The 19,229-nt window shown below is 56.2% G+C and overlaps 1 protein-coding gene across 11 annotated transcripts in view; it reads left to right on the top strand.

Moving 5' to 3' along the window:
• TIAM1 (TIAM Rac1 associated GEF 1) overlaps positions 1-19,229 on the top strand; it is a 442,353-nt gene that overhangs the window by 187,859 nt on the left and 235,265 nt on the right. For 2 of the 11 annotated variants that reach the window (XM_055127807.1, XM_055127801.1), the window contains exon 1: positions 9,525-9,721. The exons of 7 other annotated variants lie outside the window; for them this stretch is intronic. The gene's annotated coding sequence lies outside the window, so the exon portion shown is untranslated. Of the gene's footprint in view, positions 1-9,524; positions 9,722-10,909; positions 11,091-19,229 lie in introns of those variants that run through there. 2 more of the 11 variants (XM_055127805.1, XM_055127799.1) reach the window with 1 other exon arrangement.

Here is a 19,229-nt window from a genome sequence, read left to right as displayed (position 1 = left end):
GGGGCGGAAGGCTGGGGCCCTGCACTGCCAATTTGAGTTTTCTGATCTTTCTCCTGCTTGTTGTTGGACCAGCCTCTAACTTGTGGTGCCAGTGATAATTCGGGTTGTTTATTGCCGCCGAGCCAAGAGGCTTCTGAGAGATCCCACACCAGGGGAAGGCCAGCTGCTGTCACCCCCCACACACACATGGGCCTCTTGTGCAAGGCGCAGGGGCCGCAGGCATCGCCAGCCTCCCTGTGTGTGGGCACGGAACAGCCGACCCCCTTCTGCCTTGTGGCTCTCCTGTGTGTATGTGTCGGGGGCGGGGGCGGGATCCGTGCACTTCTCAGCTCTGCCTTCGTTGTCACCTTTATCCTTTGTACTTGCTCCTTCACTCCGGCCCCTTTTCCAAAGCTGGCTTCAGATCTCCCTGAGCCACCTGGGAACGCTCGCTCGGAACTCTCTGATTTGGGCATGACAGAAACGTGGTGTTCTGGGGAGAAATGTCATCTGGGCAGAGAGAGCAAGAGAGTGTCAAGATTGGGCAAGCAACCGGGAGTAAGGATGTTCCCTCACCAGCCCCGGTGCTTGGGGACTGGGGCTGTCTGTGAAATGCATCTAGAATGAAATTGGGTTTTCAATGGGAGCTGGAATTCTCCCCCCGCCCCGCCCCCCCCGGCAAACATGCAAACAAATCAACCCCCAAAGCAAAGATGGGGCCTGAGAGATAGTATAGCAGGCAGACGCTTGCCTTGCACGCAGCCAACCTGAGTTCCATCCCCGGCACCACATACGGTCCCCCGAGCACTGTCGGGAGTGATCCCCGAGCAGAGAGACAGGAGTGATCCCCGAGCAGAGACAGGAGTGATCTCCAAGCAGAGACACAGGAGTGAGCCCCGAGCAGAGAGACAGGAGTGAGCCCCGAGCAGAGAGACAGGAGTGATCCCCGAGCAGAGAGACAGGAGTGAGCCCCGAGCAGAGAGACAGGAGTGAGCCCCGAGCAGAGAGACAGGAGTGAGCCCCGAGCAGAGAGACAGGAGTGATCCCCGAGCAGAGAGACAGGAGTGATCCCCGAGCAGAGAGACAGGAGTGATCCCCGAGCAGAGAGACAGGAGTGAGCCCCGAGCAGAGAGACAGGAGTGATCCCCGAGCAGAGAGACAGGAGTGATCCCCGAGCAGAGAGACAGGAGTGAGCCCCGAGCAGAGAGACAGGAGTGATCCCCGAGCAGAGACAGGAGTGATCCCCGAGCAGAGAGACAGGAGTGATCCCCGAGCAGAGAGACAGGAGTGAGCCCCGAGCAGAGAGACAGGAGTGATCCCCGAGCAGAGAGACAGGAGTGAGCCCCGAGCAGAGAGACAGGAGTGAGCCCCGAGCAGAGAGACAGGAGTGATCCCCGAGCAGAGACAGGAGTGATCCCCGAGCAGAGAGACAGGAGTGAGCCCCGAGCAGAGACAGGAGTGATCCGAGCAGAGAGACAGGAGTGAGCCCTGAGCACGGTTGGGTGTTGCCGCCTCCAAAAATGGTGAGGGCTGGGGAGATTAATTAAAGAGCTTTCGCACGTAGAAGCCTTGGTTTCATTTTCGCGCTCCGTGTGACACCTAGAGCAGAAGGGGACAAAATAGGCCAGGTGACCTTGTAGAAAACAGTAACCAGGGACCCACGGTAATTGGCAGGGCAAGCTCGGCAGCCGGGAAATGAGCCTGCACGGGGTCATCACCAAGCGGTGGAGGGTCTGGAAGCCCGCGGAGGTAGGGCGCCTGCCACGAGCTCCAGCACCTGGAGGGGCAACTTCACGGCCGCCTTCTTTCGGCAGACTTGACATTCACATTCGCCACCGGCGGCGGCTCCTCCTCTTCACAGAGCTGTGTGAAGCATCTCTGAGGCTGCCTGGGGCCCCGGTTGTGGGTGGGGATGGTTGGTCTGGGGCCGTACTCAGAGGCGCCCGGTGGCTGTCGCAATGCTGGGGGGTGAGCAGCCTATATGGTACCTGGGATTTGTTTTATTTTTATTTTTATTTTATTTTATTTTATTTTTTTGCTTTTTGGGTCACACCCAGCATTGCACAGGGGTTACTCCTGGCTCATGCGTTCAGGAATTACTCCTGGTGGTGCTCAGGGGGCCATATGGGATGCTGGAAATTGAACCCGGGTCAGCCGTGTGCAAGGCAAAACGCCTTACCTGCTGTGCTATCGCTCCAGCCCCAGTACCTGGAATTTGAATTGGGATTTCAGGGCTGAAGGTGCAGGGTTTAATTTCGCTGGGAAAAAAAAAATTATGGCCACTTACTACCTGTATTGCAAACCATGACACAGAGAGAGAGAGAGAGAGAGAGAGAGAGAGAGAGAGAGAGAGAGAGAGAGAGAGAGAGAGAGACTGCCTGCCACAGAGGCAGGGGGCGGGGGAATGGGGTGGGGGTGGTGGGGGGGGATGTTGGGGACGTTGGTGGTGGTGGAGAATGGTCGTGGAGGAGGGATAGGTGCTCAATCTGAAACGTAATCATGAAGGTTTGTAAGTCTGTAACTATTTCATAGTGATTCATTACAAAAAAATTTGTTTGGCTTTTTGGGTCATACCCGGTGATGCTCAGGGGTTACTCCTGGCTCTGCACTCAGGAACTTACTCCTGGCGGTGCTCAGGGGACCATATGGGATGCTGGGAATCGAACCCGGGTCGGCCGAGTGCAAGGCCCTACTCACTGTGCTATCGCTCCAACCCCTCATTAAAAATTTTTTTAAAGTTAAAAGAAACATGCCTTTGGGGCAGGGAGCGGAAGGGGGCGGGTGGTCACAGCTGTGATGCTCAGAGATCACTCCCGGCGGGCCTTGGGCAGCCTTATGGGATACTGGGGATCGAACCCGGCTTGGCCGAGTGCAAGGCCACTGCCTTCTCTGCCAGACTCCTTCTTGGGCCCCCTGTAAGAACATTCTTGTCTAGGGTCACCTTAAACGGGGCTGTCGAGACACGAGCAGGATGAACCTGGTTTTCTTGCAGTCAGAGAGGAGCTCGGCTTTATCTATTCCTTTTCATCGTCGGTTGACGGTTTACAAACATGTCAGGACGATCCCCACCCCCCACCCGCTCCCAGCAGACCCTGAGCCCGGGATTGGGGATCCATACGTAGACTTTTAATCGGCTTCAAGTATATGTATATACATACACACATATATATTAATGTATTTTTTGGCAATCCGTTGGTAGAGCAGCTGGGGGTGCATTTGTGAGATGTCACCTGCGTCTCCATGGCAACACCGTAGGGGCAGTGAAGTCGTATTTGGGACGCTGCTGTGCCATCTTTGCATTTGGATCCAGAGAACTTCATTTATTTATTTATTTATTTTGGCTTTTCCTGTGACACCCCGCGATGCTCGGGGGTTACTCCTCACTCTGCACTCAGGAATGACTCCTGGCAATGCTGTGTGTGTGTGTGTGTGTGTGTGTGTGTGTGTGTGTGTGTGTGTGTGTGTGTGTGTGTGTGTGGTGGGTGGGTGGGGGGCCATCTGGGAGGCTGGGAACAAACCCGGGTTGGCCGCATGCAAGCGCTGTCCTATTGCTCTGGCCCCATTTTATGGGTTTTGGGGCCACACCCAGAAATACCTAGGGGCTGCTCCCAGCTTGGTGCTCAGGGCTTTCTCCAGATAAACCACCTGATGCCAGGGGTTGAACCTGAAGCTCCCACTGTGCAAAAGCATATGTTCCCGCTCCCGTAGAGCCGTCCTCCAGACTCAGAAGTCGCTCATGGTTACGAAACACCCGTGTTGGGCTTAGCTCGGGGAGGAGAAGGCTCTTTGCCTCCCGGGAAGGCTCCTCCACACCCCGAAGAGCTGGGCAGGTGGAGGCGTCTGGACCCCTGCTAGCCCTGGCGTCCAGTTGCCGGTGCTGGCAGAGCCGGCGGGCTGGGAGGCTCTGGGGACGTTGAAGTTGGTGCTGAAGCCCCTTCTAGCCCGCACCCCTCCCCGCCAGGATTCTTGCCCAGTGCGGTCAGCTGTGTCACACGGACTTCAGAGCAAAGACCTCGTGAAAGGAATTGCAAAGAAAGGGCCGGTGAGGTAAGAGGCAAACAGGAAGATCGGAAAATCGCAATGAAGTCAGACTCTGGGGGAAAATGAACTTCAGTGAAAAAGTAAAAACAGTTGCCAAAGGCTTTTGTTTCTGGGAAAAGAGAGGAGTTGAAGTCTTCGCCTGGCTTTTTCACCCTCAGGCAGTGTAAATGCATCTTCTTCATAGGAGGCCTCCGGGCTCTGTTTAAAGGCCTGAGGGCTGGAGCGATAGCACAGCGGGTAGGATGTTTGCCTTGCACATGGCAGACCCGGGTTCGATTCCCAGCATCCCATACCCCAGCACCACCAGGAGTCATTCCTGAGTGCAGAGCCAGGAGTAACCCCTGTGTATCACCCGGTGTGACCCAAAAAGCTAAAAAAGAGTCCGAGGGCTGTGGGATCCTGTTTAAAGGTGTTATGATTTCCAGTTTTTCCAAATGTTTCTCCAGGGTGTCTTAGTTTGTGGGACTGTGCAGTGACTTTTTAATTAATTAATTAATTAATTAATTAATTAATTAATTTGTCACTGGGCCCTAGTTTTATGCCCTCTTGGGAAATGGGGGAGCAGGGGGGTAAGAACGTTGCTGTTCTCTTTACCAGCTGCATTTCTTTCGGACAGAAAAAAAAAAACAACAACCCAAATGGCCCATTCCTGCTTGAATTTGAGGCTGTTTCTGTTGACCATAGTTGTGCGCATGCTTCCTTTTTTTTCTTTTTTTTTTTTTGCTTTTTGGGTGACACCCCGTGATGCTCGGGGGTGACTCCTGGCTCTGCACTCAGGAATTACTCCTGGCGGTCATTGGGGCACCCTATGGGATGCTGGGGATTGAACCCGGGTCGACTGCATGCAAAGCAAATGCCCTACCCGCTATACTATTGTTCCAGCCCCTCATGTTTTCTCTTCTGACATTTAGAGGACTTGGTGGAAACAAAACAGGTGTCATTGCAGAGTGCAGGCTGGGTTAGGTGGGGTGTCACCCTCGTCCCCTGGCCTGAGCTGGCCCTTGCAGCCGGCTCGTCCTTCTCCTGGAGTGCCAAAGGCTTTGCTTGGAGGAGCCACTCCCAGGGCGTTTCTAGGGGGGCTGTGTGTTGGGGGCTGCTCTTGGCTTTGAAGATCGGGTGGATTTTCTTTGGTGACTGTCAGCCCCCCTCTCCTAGGTCACGTCTGAAAATCCATCAGCTGTGGAATGAAACTGCAGTCGGTGGGCCCTGACGGGCGGCTTATGTGAAACAGTGGGGAGAGAGAGGGTCACTTTCTCCCGATCCGCCTCTGCCACCCCGGCCCGGCTGGGAAGGCGAGGGCGGATGAAGCCATGAGCCCCTGCTCAGCACGGGCCTGAGTCGCACCAGCCCCACCAGGTGACCGTCAAGCCACACCTGACGTCCGCCAGGCCCTTCTCGGCTTGGGAGTTAACCCCCACCACCTGATTTCTCAGAGCTGCAGTCTCAGGCTGGAGCCAGGAATTGCTTTTTGCGGGAAAGGAAAGTGTTGGTGCTAGGCCCTATCCGGGGTTGTCATGTACTTTGTCCTGTCTCACAGAAGAGTTTCAGGAGTAGAAAGTAAAAACAGATTTTATTTGGAGGGTTTTTGGAAGGGAAAGGAGGGAGGGAGAGAGAGAGAGAGAGAGAGAGAGAGAGAGAGAGAGAGAGAGAGAGAGAGAGAGAGAGAGAGAGAGAGAGAAAAGAAAGAAGAGAGGAGAAAGAAGAGAGAAAGAGAGGAGAGGGGAAAGAGAGAAGAAAGAGAAAGAGAAGAGAGATGAGAGAGAGAGGAAAGAGATGAGAGAGAAATAGAAGAGAAAAAGAAGAGAGAGAAGAGAGAGAAAGAGAGAGAGCTCAACATGCTCAAGAGAGCATGTGTCTTCCTCCAAAGGCAGAGAGAGCCCCAGTACACATCTCAGGAGGGGAGATGTGGGGATGTGGGTGGTGACACATGTGCTCGGCTACATGAACACAATCAGCACATGGGCTCGGGCAGCCTGTGTGCCTCACAGGGCTTTCTCCTGACTCTCTGCTCAGGGATCACTCCTGGCGGGCTCAGGGGTCCAGAAGGGGGTGCTGGGGATCGAAGCTGGGTCGGCCGCATGCAAGGCAAGTGCCCTGCACGCTGGATTATCACTGGGGCTTAAGACCAGCAGGTTTTATAGGTGCTCACAGACCCCCCCCCCCCCCCCCCCGCCCCTGAGCTTGAACTCGAATCTCCGTGGGTTTTTCCGGAAGCCAGTTAGGTGAGGTGCCACTTCAGTGCAATCCCACCTGCTTGAATCAGTCATGGCCAAGTTCGGTTTCACGGGGATCCCGGCAGAGCAAACCCCACTGTTCTTGGACGTGCCCCTTGGAGGAAGACTTAGCACCAACCCTGCTTCGATCTGGACAGCAATGAAATGATAACAGGACAAATAAATCATAGATATGAAACCCCTTGTTAGGATAAGCCCAGATAACTTGTCGGAAGGATGTTTCCAGGGCTGGAGAGACAGCTCAGGGGGCTGGACATTGAGAGAGATCCCAGAGCACAGAGCTGGGAGGCGTCTCTCATTCTCCTCAAAGGCAGGGGGTGGGGGGTGGGGGGGAAAAATAAATACAACCAAAAAGTAATAAAGATGTTTTCAAATTGTAAGCTCTTTCCCCCAATCCCCTCCAAAATGAGTAAACTTCCTGGCCTTGGCACTCTCTTTCCTGTAAGTGATAAGTTACTTTCTTTCGATAAGATAATGCGGTGACACGCCCTTCCTGTTCCGTGCGGGGTATCTCCTGCTGACGGCCCCCCGAGAGAATGATGGATGCTGCACGCTGACCCTGCCTTTGTCTCGCACTTCCACGCGCTCCTCAGCCTGTGCGCCAGCTGTGGTCAGCGCCGTCTCTCCCTGGTTGTTTGTATCCTGTTGCCACACGAGGCGGGCAGAGCCTGGGATCAGACTGGCCGGCGCGTGGTATCTCCCCAGCCCTGCACGCGGCCCCAGACACCTAAGGTGGCTCGGCTGCAGATGAAGTGTATCTCCGAGCCCCGGCTGATGGGACCTGTGGAATCCGGCCTCTCCGGGGCGAGGGGGGCTGTCTGTCTCAAGCCCCCACTCGAGCAGCCCTGTTGGCATGTGCGACCAGACCGTTCTTTGCCGGGGGCCTTCCCTGTGCGTTTCTGCCTGATTCGTAGCAACCTCACCTGATACCCACTGGCTGCAGGTAGCACTTCCCGAGGAGGGACGGCGGGCATAACCGCCTCCTGGTCAGGCCCAGCGCCCATCCCCACTCTCTGTTCTTTCTCTTTTCCTTCCGCTCCTTCCTCGACATTTTCAGGGGCGGCAGGTGGCTCAGACGGCATCTGTGGATCCACAGTGACTTCTGTTTTTGTTTGTTTGTTTTTTGTTTTGGTCTTTGGGCCAGCTATGCTCAGGGCTGATACCTGGGATGCTAGGGATCGAACCCAGGTTCTGCAGTGTGCAGGTACCCTCGCCACTGTACTGTCGCTCCAGCCCCAAAGACATAGTGACTTCTGCAGCAGGCGCAGAAGGGGTTACTCCTGGCTCTGCACTCAGGAATTGCTCCTGGCAGCGCTCGGGGGAGCATATGGGGTGCTGGGAATCAACCCGGGTCAGCCGTGTGCAAGGCAGACCTACCGCTGTGCTATGGCTCCAGCCTCTAGTGAGTGAGGTGTTCAAGTCTCACAGGGATTCCTCCCTCCCTCCCTTCCTTCCTTCCTTCCTTCCTTCCTTCTCCTTCCTTCCTTCCTTCCTTCCTTCCTTCCTTCCTCCCTCCCTCCCTCCCTCCCTCCCTCCCTCCCTCCCTCCCTCCCTCCCTCCCTCCCTCTCTCTCTCTCTCTCTCTCTCTCTTTCTTTCTTTCTTTCTTTCTTTCTTTCTTTCTTTCTTTCTTTCTTTCTTTCTTTCCTTCTTTCTTTCTTCCCCCAACAGTGCTCAGGGGTTACTCTTGGCTCTGCACTCAGGAATTACTCCTGGCGGTCCTTGGGGGACCATATGGGATGCCAGGAATTGAACCCAGGTCTACTGCATGCAAGGCAAACGCCCTCCCCACTGTCCTATCGCTCCGGCCCCAACCCTTGGCTTGACCTTGGCTTCCAGCTCCCTTTCCTGAGCTCTTGCCGCTCTCCACGGGTCACCCCCACGTGCCCGGTGTCACGCCTCTATCTCTGCGGCCTGTGTTTTTGAGGAATTTGAGTTTGCCAGGCAACTTGGTAGCGTGGGGCTGTACCCTCGCGCCCAGAGGTGACTCCCCGGGTGAACTGAGCGCACCCTGCTCCTCTCTCACTTGGGGCCCAAGCGTGTTCAGTGTTTCAAGTGCGTCCCTGCTCCACAAGCCACATCTCTTGTTTTCTTATATTGCCATTTCGTTTTTTTCTGCTTTACCAGCTCCCACTGAGGCTGAGCATGGAGGTGGGGGAGGGTGGCGGGGGGGAGAGAGAGAGATAGAGAGACAGACAGAGAGACAGAGAGAGAGGGAGAGAGAGAGAGACAGGGACAGGGAGTGCGAGCACAGAAGGCATGAGCCTTGCATGCAAGAGGCCTAGTTTGATCCCTGATATCCTCTATCCCCCCAGCATTGCCAGGAGGAAGCCCCCCCTTTTAAAAAAATTGATGCTATCTACTGGGGGAAGCAGGCAGAGGGTCTCTGCTGAACTCCAGAACTCACGGCTGCTTCTCCCGGGAGGGAGCATGAAATGAGGCCCCCATTGCCATGCCACCGGACTCCGCACCAGGGGTGCCCCAGAGGGGGCCGGGAGAGAGCCCTCCATGCCCCAAGGGACCCAGCCCCGTCAGCCGACCTCCACTACCCCACTGCCGCCACGCTCCAGGCTGCTTTCCACATGCTCGGGCCGAGCCTCACGCATGAGTGACTGTATTCCTGGACCGCGTGGCCACGACACATCATCGTAAAGGGAAATGTGTGTGTGTGTGTGTGTGTGTGTGTGTGTGTGCCTCTTGAATAGCTTGGCAAGCTACCAAGAGTATCCCGCCTGCACGGAAGAGCCTGGCAAGCTCCCCGTGGCGTATTCGATATGCCAAAAACAGTAACAATAGCAGGTCTTATTCCCCTCACCCTGAAAAGAGCCTCCAATCGTTGGGACAGACGAGTCAGGAGAGGCTGCTAAAAATCTCAGGGCTGGGACAAGTGGAGACGTTACTGACGTCCGCTCGAGTAAATCAATGAACAGCGGGATGACAGTGATACAGTGATGCTATTTATTAATGTTTTTACAAAGCTGTTCCTCTTCTCTTTTTTTCATTTTCATAAAGTTGTTCGCAATAATGGATTACATTCAATATTTCGACACCAGTCCCACCACCTTTACACCTTCCCACAACAAAGCTGTTTATGATCAGATTTCAGTCACACAGTATTCCAACACCCATCCCTCCACCGGTGTACACACATTTCCCAGCACCAGTGTCCCCGGAGGCACCCCGCTTGTCCCCCGCCTCCCCAAACGCCGAGCTTGGAGTAACCTCTGAGCATTGCATTCTGTGATCCCCAAAGAAACCCCAAACGAATGAATCTGTGACCTTTTAAATCAGGGGCTCGTTCGTTTAGGAACTGCAGGTCAGGCCGTATGTGCTACCGGCTTGCTTTCTGATGCACTGTAAGGAGCCTTTACAATTCTCCGAAACTGTCATCTAAGAACAGTTCATGGAAATTCAAGATTGTGGCTGGTTTTCTTTGCTCAGCAGCAAAGGAGGGGGCAGTGCGGTTTGGGTGAGTTTGCAGATGGCTTTGTGAAAGTTGGAGAAATGGGGAATAGGCTTGGGCCATGCCTGGTTGGTGACAGGACCTAACTCCTGACTCTGTGCTCAGGGCCATTCAGGGGGTGCTTGGGGACCATGTACGGTGCTGAGGACTGAACTGGGAGCCACTGCATGCATGGTGAGTGGCCTAATCCCTTGCTGTCCCTTCTGTCCTCTCATTAACATTTTAAACGGTTTTTTTTTGGGGGGGGGATCTGGAGAGAGTTAAACACATTTTTGCACATCGGAAACATTTTATGCCAGGTTCTAAAGAAAGGACAAGTAGGGGAAGTCGCTGTTTCTGCCCTGCTTTGAAACAGACCTGGGGGCTGTTGAGTGCTGTTTGATCCCCGCTGCGTCCTCCCCCAGGTCTTGGGGGGGAGGGGAAGACCACCCTAGGGGCCTGCTGCGTGGGTGTGGCCCCCAGACTAAGAGATGTTTGGGAAGCAGGTCTTGGCTGTGAGTCTGCGCAGCGTACCCAGCTGCTCTCTTGCACTCACTGAAGATTTCTAGTCTCTTATCTGCCCAGAGCACTGTCACAGGCTAGATCTGACCCAAAAATAGGAGGGGGGGAGAGGAGAAGAAAGGAGAGGGGGGGAGAGGAGAGGAGAGGAGAGGAGAGGAGAGGAGAGGAGAGGAGAGAGGGGTGGGGAGAAGAGGAAGGAGAGGAAGGGAAGGAGAGAGAAAGAGGGAAAGTAAAGAGGGAGAGAGGAGGGGAGGGAGAGGGAGAGAAGAGGAGGAAAGAAAGGGATGGAGGCGGTCAGGAAGGAGAGGAGAGGGAGGGGAGAGAGAAGAGAAACGGAAGGAGAGAGGGAGATAAGAGGAAAGAGGGAGGGAGGGGGGAGGGAGGGAAGGAGGAAGAGAGGGAGAGACGAGGAAACAGAAGGAGGAAGAGAGGGAGAGATGAGGAAAGAGTGGAATGAAGGGAAGGAGGCAGGGAGAGAGGCGAGAGGGAGAGAAGAGGAGAGAGGAAAGACTGGGAGGGAGGGAAAGAGAGGCAAGATAGGGAGGACCGAGGGGGGGAGAGAGAGAGAGAGTAAGTGGAGAGGGACCCCTTGGGTCCGTTTCCCTCCCAGGGGCGCTGGCGGGTACCGTGCGGGGCGCGCGCGGCCCCGGGCGCGCGTTCCTGGGGAGCGGGGAGGCGGGAGGCGGGGAGGCGAGCGGGGAGGAGCGGGGCCGGCCCCTCCAGCACACCCAGATGACCAGCCTCATCCCTGCGGGGAAACTTGGGCAGTTACGCCCACTCGCTGGGCCGGGAGCCGGCGCTGGCGGCCGCTTCCTCCTTCGCCGCGAGTTCCGAGCGATGTGACGGCGGCCGGGAGCGGCGCGCGGGAGCCGGGGTGAGCCGCGCGGCCCTTCCCCGGGTGCTGGGGAGGGCGCGGGGGGCGCGAGGCGAAGGATCCGAGGGCCCGGGGTGGGGGGCGGGGGGCTCGGGAACCTGGGAAGGCCGGGGATGAGCTCGGGCTTGCGGCTGGGGCGTCCTGAGTCAGCCCGGGGCCCTTCCCAGCCGGGTCTGCTCCGCGCTGTGCCCCGGCAGCCTCGGGGTCTTGGAGGTCCCAGTTCGTAAAACGCTTTTACTTCCGCCCCCCCAACCCCTCCTTTGGCCATCTCTAACCACCCCCGGATCTGGGGGAAGGAGGAAGGACAACGGGGGGAGGGGGGGACACTGCAGTAAGTCATCCACCAAGGATGCACCTGGTCCCCCAGCTGCCCCGTGGCCAGCTCGCTCGCTCGCTCGCTCGTTTCCAGGTCAGCGTCGCTGGGAAATGAACCCCGGGAAAGGCTGGGGATTCCAGTTGGAAGCAATAATCGGGGAGCTCTGGGCCAGACTGGCTCCTGGAAGGGACTTTCTGGAGTGGAGCATCGGAAGTTTGGGGTTTCTCCTGAATTTGTTCTCTCTCGCGGCGGGCTGGAGCCGCGGGGCCGGTCTGTGCCTGCGTTTGGAGGTGCCCTTCCTCCTCAGGGGCTTGGGACTGGGTGAGGTGCGGGGCTGGCTGGGCCAGGGTTGGAGAGGGGAGTGGGAGTTGGCGTGGAGGGTGCACTGGGATGGGGGGGGGGTGCCTCTCAGCACAAGTGAAGTTTTGAAGCTCCTACCTGCCCCCATTCCTGATACTCCTGTTCAACTTTTGCTCACTGGCATGGGGGTCAGATGAGGCTTTGGGGGCTCCCGTATTTTCTCCTGGATCAGCAGGTTTGGTGTGTGTGTGTGTATGTGTGGTGGGGCAGGGGGTGCATAGGAAGCAGTGTTTCGTCCGCTTGCCCCTGTAAGCACAGAATACACTTTCATGTCTTGGGGCCAGCAAGGCAGGCAAAAAGGTGTGCAAGTAAAGCCACTTTCCTAGGACACCCAGTCCCACCCCACGGACCCCGCTTCTGGGGTGCACACAGCCCTGGCTTCAGGTTTCCCCCGAACCCGGAGAGGAACAGCGGCCGTGGCTCGGAGGCGGGGCTGTCTCTGTGCAGGCTGGGTACCCGTTGTGCCCGCCGCTGAACCCTGAGCCTTCTTTGCTGCCCACCCTTCAACTTCCCCGAAATTCAGGGAACACGAAACGAAATTTCTTGTCGCCCAAACCAGACACAGACCCCCATGGCAGGTGCAGGCTGTCCGCCCCTCTGGAGCTCCGTGTTCCAGTGCTCACCAGGCAGTTGGCAGGTCCGTGTTGCCCTGGTGATTGGCACGAGGTTCGGGCCCGTCTCCCTCGCCCCCAGAACTCCTGAGCCACCTTCAGCATGTCACTTAACAGGAAAGACAAACCGACCCAACGGGACCTCGTGACCGTGACCTGGCCGCGGGGACTGACTAATAGACCTTTGCGCCTGGCAGGGTTGGGTGGAACGGGAGCCCGGAGGAAGGGGAATGCTTTATTCATTGAGGGTTTCCCCATCACGCGACAGTTACAGGTCCCCGTCTTGAAGACAGTTTAGAGGGTTAATTCTACCCTGTGAGGGGTGCAATGTCCGGGTCAGCCTCATGGAAACCTGGTCTCTCTGCCTCTTCTTTTTTGTTGCAGATTGTAGTTGTTTGTTACAAATAGGACTCTTAGGAGGATCTTGTTTGGGGAGCTCATTTTTTCCGCAAATGTCCTTCTACGTAAATAAAAGCTTGGTGGGTGAAAGGCTGCAGGTATTAGACCTTTATTCTGTTTTTAAGAACAGTGGCATCGCTTTCATCCCTGAGCTTGGTTATTTGTGCATTTCTCACCTTTATCAGCCTTGCCTTGTAATATATCCCCACCCTCCTCTGCAACAACCCCCCCCCCTTGTATTTTTGTCTTTTGGGGTTTCTTTTGTCTTTTGAATCAGTTTTGGATTTAGTTTGTATTATAGATGGAGCAAAAGCAAACGCTCACTCTTTTATATGCATTAACAAATTTTATATCTTATATGCATTTTATATGTTTTGTATTTTATAAGTATATTTTATATGCATTAACAAAGTTTTATGTTTTATGTGCATTATATATTTTTATTTATATTTTTATATTTTTACATACCTACATTTATATTTTATATGCACATATTTATACTCTACATGCATTAACAAAGTTTATATGCATTAACAAAAGACCTGCTATGCTAAGTCTGTCAGAAATAGATTTTCAGAACCTTTAAGGCTCAGCGTCATTTCCCGATAAGAAGGGAGCTGGTATGAATTGATTTTTATGTCTTCGATACAGTGTTTTTTCCTTTCAGTTTTATTAAATCTACTTGTGCTTTTGGGTGCCAGACAGGTTGGATCAGATTGTTCTGGAGAGATTTATCATCCCCACTCCCCCGTGGGTGTGCCCTGCAAAATTGTTTTGGAAACATCTAGCTACAATTTACCTAAGACACACTGGCAACTCGGTGTGATTTGTAGCTGCCTCCAGCCCACTTGATCGTGCAGAATTACTTTGTACCGGATTAGAGCAAATTTGCTCTATTGAGGGAGAAAGACGGGTTGATTTTTGTTCATATTGAATGCGTGACATTCGGTATTTAGAAGTTTTCTCTGAGTTCATGCCAGTAAAGAAACCAAACTTGGGGCTCGCTTTCGACTTCCTGCTGTGTTTGGATTCCTGCTCTGCCACTTATAGCTGTGTGGCCTCAGGAAAGTTGACTAACCTCTCTGAGTTTACATTTCTCCTCGTTTGAGAGGAGGAGAAAATGAAAACTGTTGAGGGCGCTGCTGTGGGTTGTGTTTTGGGGTGGGTGGGTGGGTGGAGAGTTGGGGCCACACTCCTCAGGGCTCGGGGTTGCTCCTGCCTCCGTGCTCAGGAGTGGTCCCTGGCCCTGGTCCCTGGTCCCGCTGACCCCCGGACCTATGCACCGGCCGAGCAGACACTTCCTGCTCCTCCGCCCCGGCCAGGCCAACACCCCTCTGGGCCCCGCTGACCTGAGTGCAGCTCTTCCTTCCACTGGCCGCACCCTCAGGAGGCCCGTGTCCCTTTGTGTCCCCTGTCCCCGGCCGCGTCACGCCTCACGGTGTTCTCGGGTTTGTCTGTGTTGTCACCCGGGGCGGATTAGTGACTTTCTCCTTTCAGGTGACCGAGTCGCCTTCCTGAGTGGCAGCGCCCCTCGCCCCGTCCCTCTGACCGGGGCCGTGGCCGCATCCTCTGCTTTGCGTGCTGGGCTTGCTGGCGCCCGGGGTCTGGGCCCCCCGCTCTCCGGGTGCTGTCGGAGTCCCCCCTGCCCACACACACACTCCCCCTCTGCCTCCCTCAGCCCTTCCCGCTCTCCCCACCCCGCCCGCTCCGACACGTTCCTCCTGTCCAGCCTGTTTGGTTCCGCCCCACAGCCGGGCCGCTCCTTCTCTCCGCGGACACGGTCCTCTCGGCACACACGGATCCCCAGGCTGTGGGCACACCCGGCGGTGATCAGCCGTCATGCTCCGCACTCACGGATCACTCCAGACTCTGTGCTCAGGAGTCACTCATGGCTCTGTGCCTGGCTCTGTACTCAGGACTCACTCCCGGCTCTGTGCTCAGGGTTGACTCCTGGCTCTGTGCTCAGGGCTGACTCCTGGCTCTGTGCTCAGGGATCACTCCGGGCTCTGTGCTCGGGGCTGACTCCTGGCTCTGTACTCAGGGCTGACTCCTGGCTCTGTGCTCAGGGTTGACTCCTGGCTTTGTGCTCAGGGCTGACTCCTGGCTCTGTACTCAGGGCTGACTCCAGGCTCTGTGCTCAGGGATCACTCCTGGCTCTGTGCTCAGGGCTGACTCCTGATGGTGCTCCCAGGACTGTCCATAGCACTGGGGATTTAACCCAGGGTTTGTGCAAGGCCCTAAGAAAGGTGACTTCCCCACTGTACTGTTTCTCTGCAGGACAGTCCCCACCTGTCCTGCCCCCAGGGGAAGAAATAATTAAGAGCCAAAGCTGTGATTATAATACAGGCTATCATGGTCCTGCCTGGGGGCAGCTTCATGGGCCGGGCGGAACCTGGGGACAGTGGGCGGAACCTGGGACACTGCTGGAGGGGAGGGCGCTGGCGTGTCCTGGTGCCAGAACGTCGTACACCTGGAGCTCCTCTGTGGATCACCGTGCCAGGCACGCTGCGTTCATAGCACTGTCACACTGTCCTCCCATTGCTCATCGATTTGCTCGAGCGGGCACCAGTAACGTCTCCATTGTGAGACTGGTTGTTGCTGTTTTTTGGCATATTGAATACGCCACGGGTAGCTTGCCAGGCTCTGCTGTGCGGGCGGGATACTCTTGGTAGCTTGCTGGGCTCTCCGAGAGGGGCAGAGAAATCGAACCCAAGTTGGCCACCTGCAAGTCAAATGCCCTCCAGGGCATCTCCGAGGCTCCGCCTCTGGCCTCTTCCTCTTCCTCTTCTGGAGGACCTGGTTGAGGGTCAGTTTCTTTCTGTCGCCACTTCCCTCTGTGGCAGGGCTGTTCCCTCCGACCCAGGAGCCCTGGGCCTTCAACAGTGCTTAGCTGGAACTCGGCATTGCAGGGGCCGGGGCTGCGCTTCCAGGTAACTGAGGTTTCTGCTTTAATTTCTCCATGTCCTCAGCCCACGGTGCTTTTTCTTTTCTTTTCTTTTTTTTCTTCTTGGGTCACACCTGGCGATGCTCAGGGGTCACTCCTGGCTCTGCACTCAGGAATTACTCCTGGCGGTGCTCAAGAGACTATATGGGATGCTGGGAATTGAACCCAGGTCGGCTGCGTGCAAGGCAAACGCCCTCCCCACTGTGCTATCGCTCCAGCCCCCCACAGCGCATTTTCCCTGGACCCTTTTCTTCCTCCGGAATCTCTCCGCCGGTTCTCAGCTCTGGCTAGAGAACTTGCCGGGAGTCACAGAGGTGGGAGGTAGAGGAGCTGGTGTCGGAGCCGCACTTCCCTGGGCCCTGGGCCCTGGGCCCCTGACCCCCGGCCCCTGCGGGCCACACTGGCCCGTCCTGCTGTGCCTCTTTGCCTCCTGCTGGATTTAATCCACTGTCCTGGCGTGTGGTTTTGTAAATATTTGCTTTAAAAAAAAATTGGGGGGTCTTACCCCTGGCTCTACGTGCAGGGATCGCTCTGGGCAGTGATGGGAGAACGTGTGGGGTCCTAGGGCTCGAACCCAGGTCGGTGGCATGCAAGGGCAGGTGCCTTAGCTTCTGTGCATCTCTCTGGCCCCCAAAGGTCTGCCTTACTGAGCTGCTGGGCCCACCTGCCTGGCCTCAGCCCCCCGGAGGGCCCATCTCTGCCCATACACACACACACACACACACACACACACACCACCGTGACCCTTAGCCCTGCAGAGACATTGGGACACCCTCCCCCCCTCCACACACACACCACCGTGACCCTCAGCCCTGCAGAGACATTGGGACACCCTCTCCCCACTCATACACACACACACACACACACACACACACACACACACACACCACCGTGACCCTCAGCCCAGCAGAGACATTGGGACACCCTCTCCCCCCCCCATACACACACACACACACACACACACACACACACACACACACAGAGCTCAGGTGATGAACCCAAACCTGAACGCCAAGAGAGCCCGGCAGAGCGGAGAAGCAGCCGGGGGCGGGGCCCTTCGCCGGGGAGCCTCATCAGCTGTGCCTGTTGAATCAGATGTTCGATGCCTCATCTCTTGGCTTCCAGTGTGCAGCCTCGCCGTACCCCACCCCCACGGCAGCCAGCCCCCACCTCCCCCCCCACCCCAGGGAATCTCAGCAGATTTGGGCGATGAATAATGTGGGTTCTCTTCCAACACCTGGGACGGGGTTTGACAGACTGTGTGCAAATGGTCATGAAACCTATGAGGGGTTGCCCCGCCCACCCAGCCTGCCCCCGCAGAGAAGGCGCAGATGTTCCCGAGCTGAGGGAGGGAGGGAGAGATTGAGAGACAGGCAGACAGAGACAAAGAGATAAACAGAGACCAGAGGCAGAGACAGACAGACAGACAGAGAGATAGAGAGACAGAGGCAGGCAGACTGACAGAGACAGATGGACAGAGAGAGACAGACAGACAGAGATAGAGAGAGACAGAGATAGACAGACAGACAGAGATAGAGATAGAGACACACAGGCCGACTGACAGAGATAGAGAGAGACACAGACAGACAGACAGAGGCAGAGAGATAAACAGAGACAAAGACAGAGACAGAGAGATAAACAGAGACAGAGACAAAGAGATGGACAGAGACAGAGACAGAAACAGAGACAGATAGGCAGAGAGAGATAGGCAGAGAGATAGAGGCAGGCAGACAGACAGAGGCAGAGAGATAGACAGAGAGAGATAGACAGAGAGAGACAGACAGACAGTGAACGTTCCAGGGGTGGTGCATAGTGAGTTTGTCCGGAAGGTACTTGGGGGACCCCTTTGCCATCCCGAGGCCTGCTCTGCCTCCTGGCTGTGCCATACATAGCCGGGCCTGAAGCAAAGATCCAAGGGAAAGAGAGTGCACGCATTAGGCACCTACTGTGTGCCCTAGGGCGTGCCCTCCTCTGTTCACTGCCTTGTTCATCTCTGGACGCCCCGTCCATCAGGTGGAGCCCCTGTGAGTGGACTTCTCTTCTTTCCCTTTGATTGACTGTTTGTCTAGGGGCCACGCCCAGCTGTGCTCAGGGCTTACTCCCAGCTCTGCACCCAGGGATCACTCCTGGCGGTGCTTGGGGAACCTTCTGGGGTGCCGGGCACGGAACCCGGGTCGGCTGTGTGCAGGGCAGACCCCCTGCCTACCGGCTGTGCCACAGCTCCAGCTCTGAGTGGATGAGTTTGAATCTGCCAGGGTTGAGCGTGGCCTTGCACTTCGCGATCTGACTCCTAAGCCCAGGACCTGCCTCGCCTGGGGTGCCCCCCTCGGTCTGTCCTCATTTGCAGAGTTTCCGTGAGGGCTCCAGGGGCCTAGAGAGAGGCCCAGCACTCGTCACTGACCTCCGCCCTCTCTGCCTCGGCCTGTTCCCTGCATTCGTGGTGACCCGGCAGTTCCACAGGTCAGCCTTGGCCCCAAGCTTGGTGGCCTTTGCAGAGGGGAGGTGGGAAGAGCCACAGAATACGGTGTGTGTGTGTGTGTGGGGGGGGGTGTCTTCTGGTTTATCTGTCGCTGCCCACCTGCACGTGAGAACAGGCCAGGCCTGTTCTTTGCGCCCCCTCGGGGAAGGGGCGCTTTGCAAGCCACGCTTGGCCCTTGTGGGTCCAGCCGGGATGTGGCCTAGGGTTTCACGCCCAGCAGGGCCCTCCGGAACCTTTTTGCTGTCCCTCTGCTGCCCACATGGCATAAAGATCGGCGTGGCAGGAGCAGATGGCCTCCCTGGGGCTCTTGGCATCGCTCTTGGTTGGTGGCCTGGGCCCGGGGGGGGGGGGTGCGGGTAGGGGACGGCCTGCCTGGGAGGGGGGGAGGCTGGCTGGGAAACGCTCACTTGTCACAGGGGAAACGAGCGCCTGGTTCCAGGAAAGTGGGGCGACTCTGGTGGGTACCCTCGACGGGGGCCCCCTACGATGGGATTGGAAATGGACTGGGGTGGGGGTAGAGGGCCCCCCCAGGACGGTGGGTGAGTGATGGCAGGGCGGGGAGTACATTCAGAGCGAGGAGAGAATCCCTTCCGGGTCAGGGTCTTCGGGGAGCAGTGTCACCCCCAAAAGAAGAGGCAGGATGTGACATCCAGTGGGGGCACGTGGGAGCTGTTTGCTTCTGAGGGAGCACCCGGGCCGCCTTGATTGCAAACCAAGCTCACAGCTCCATCAAAAGGGCAAAGGTCAGGGCAAAGGTCAGAGCCCGGAGGGGTGCCGGACGCTTTCCCCATTCCAGCCTCAAGCTTGTCCTGATTGCTAATTTATTATTATTATTATTATTATTATTATTTTTTTTTGAAGTCTGAACAAACCCAATGAAGGTTCCTATCCACGTTCACAGAGTGACACCTAGTTCCTGGGCTTCCTATGGATGGTGGCGGGGTGGGGTATGAGGGTAGAACATAATTTACATCAAAATTTTTTTATTAATGCATTGTGATTTACAAAGTTGTTCATAGGTCACACCTGG

The sequence above is a fragment of the Sorex araneus genome, chromosome 2 (assembly GCF_027595985.1).
Source record: "Sorex araneus isolate mSorAra2 chromosome 2, mSorAra2.pri, whole genome shotgun sequence".
Classification (NCBI taxonomy): domain Eukaryota; kingdom Metazoa; phylum Chordata; class Mammalia; order Eulipotyphla; family Soricidae; genus Sorex; species Sorex araneus.
The sequence above is the reverse complement of the archived record's forward strand: the minus strand, read 5'-3'. Positions and strand labels throughout refer to the sequence as shown.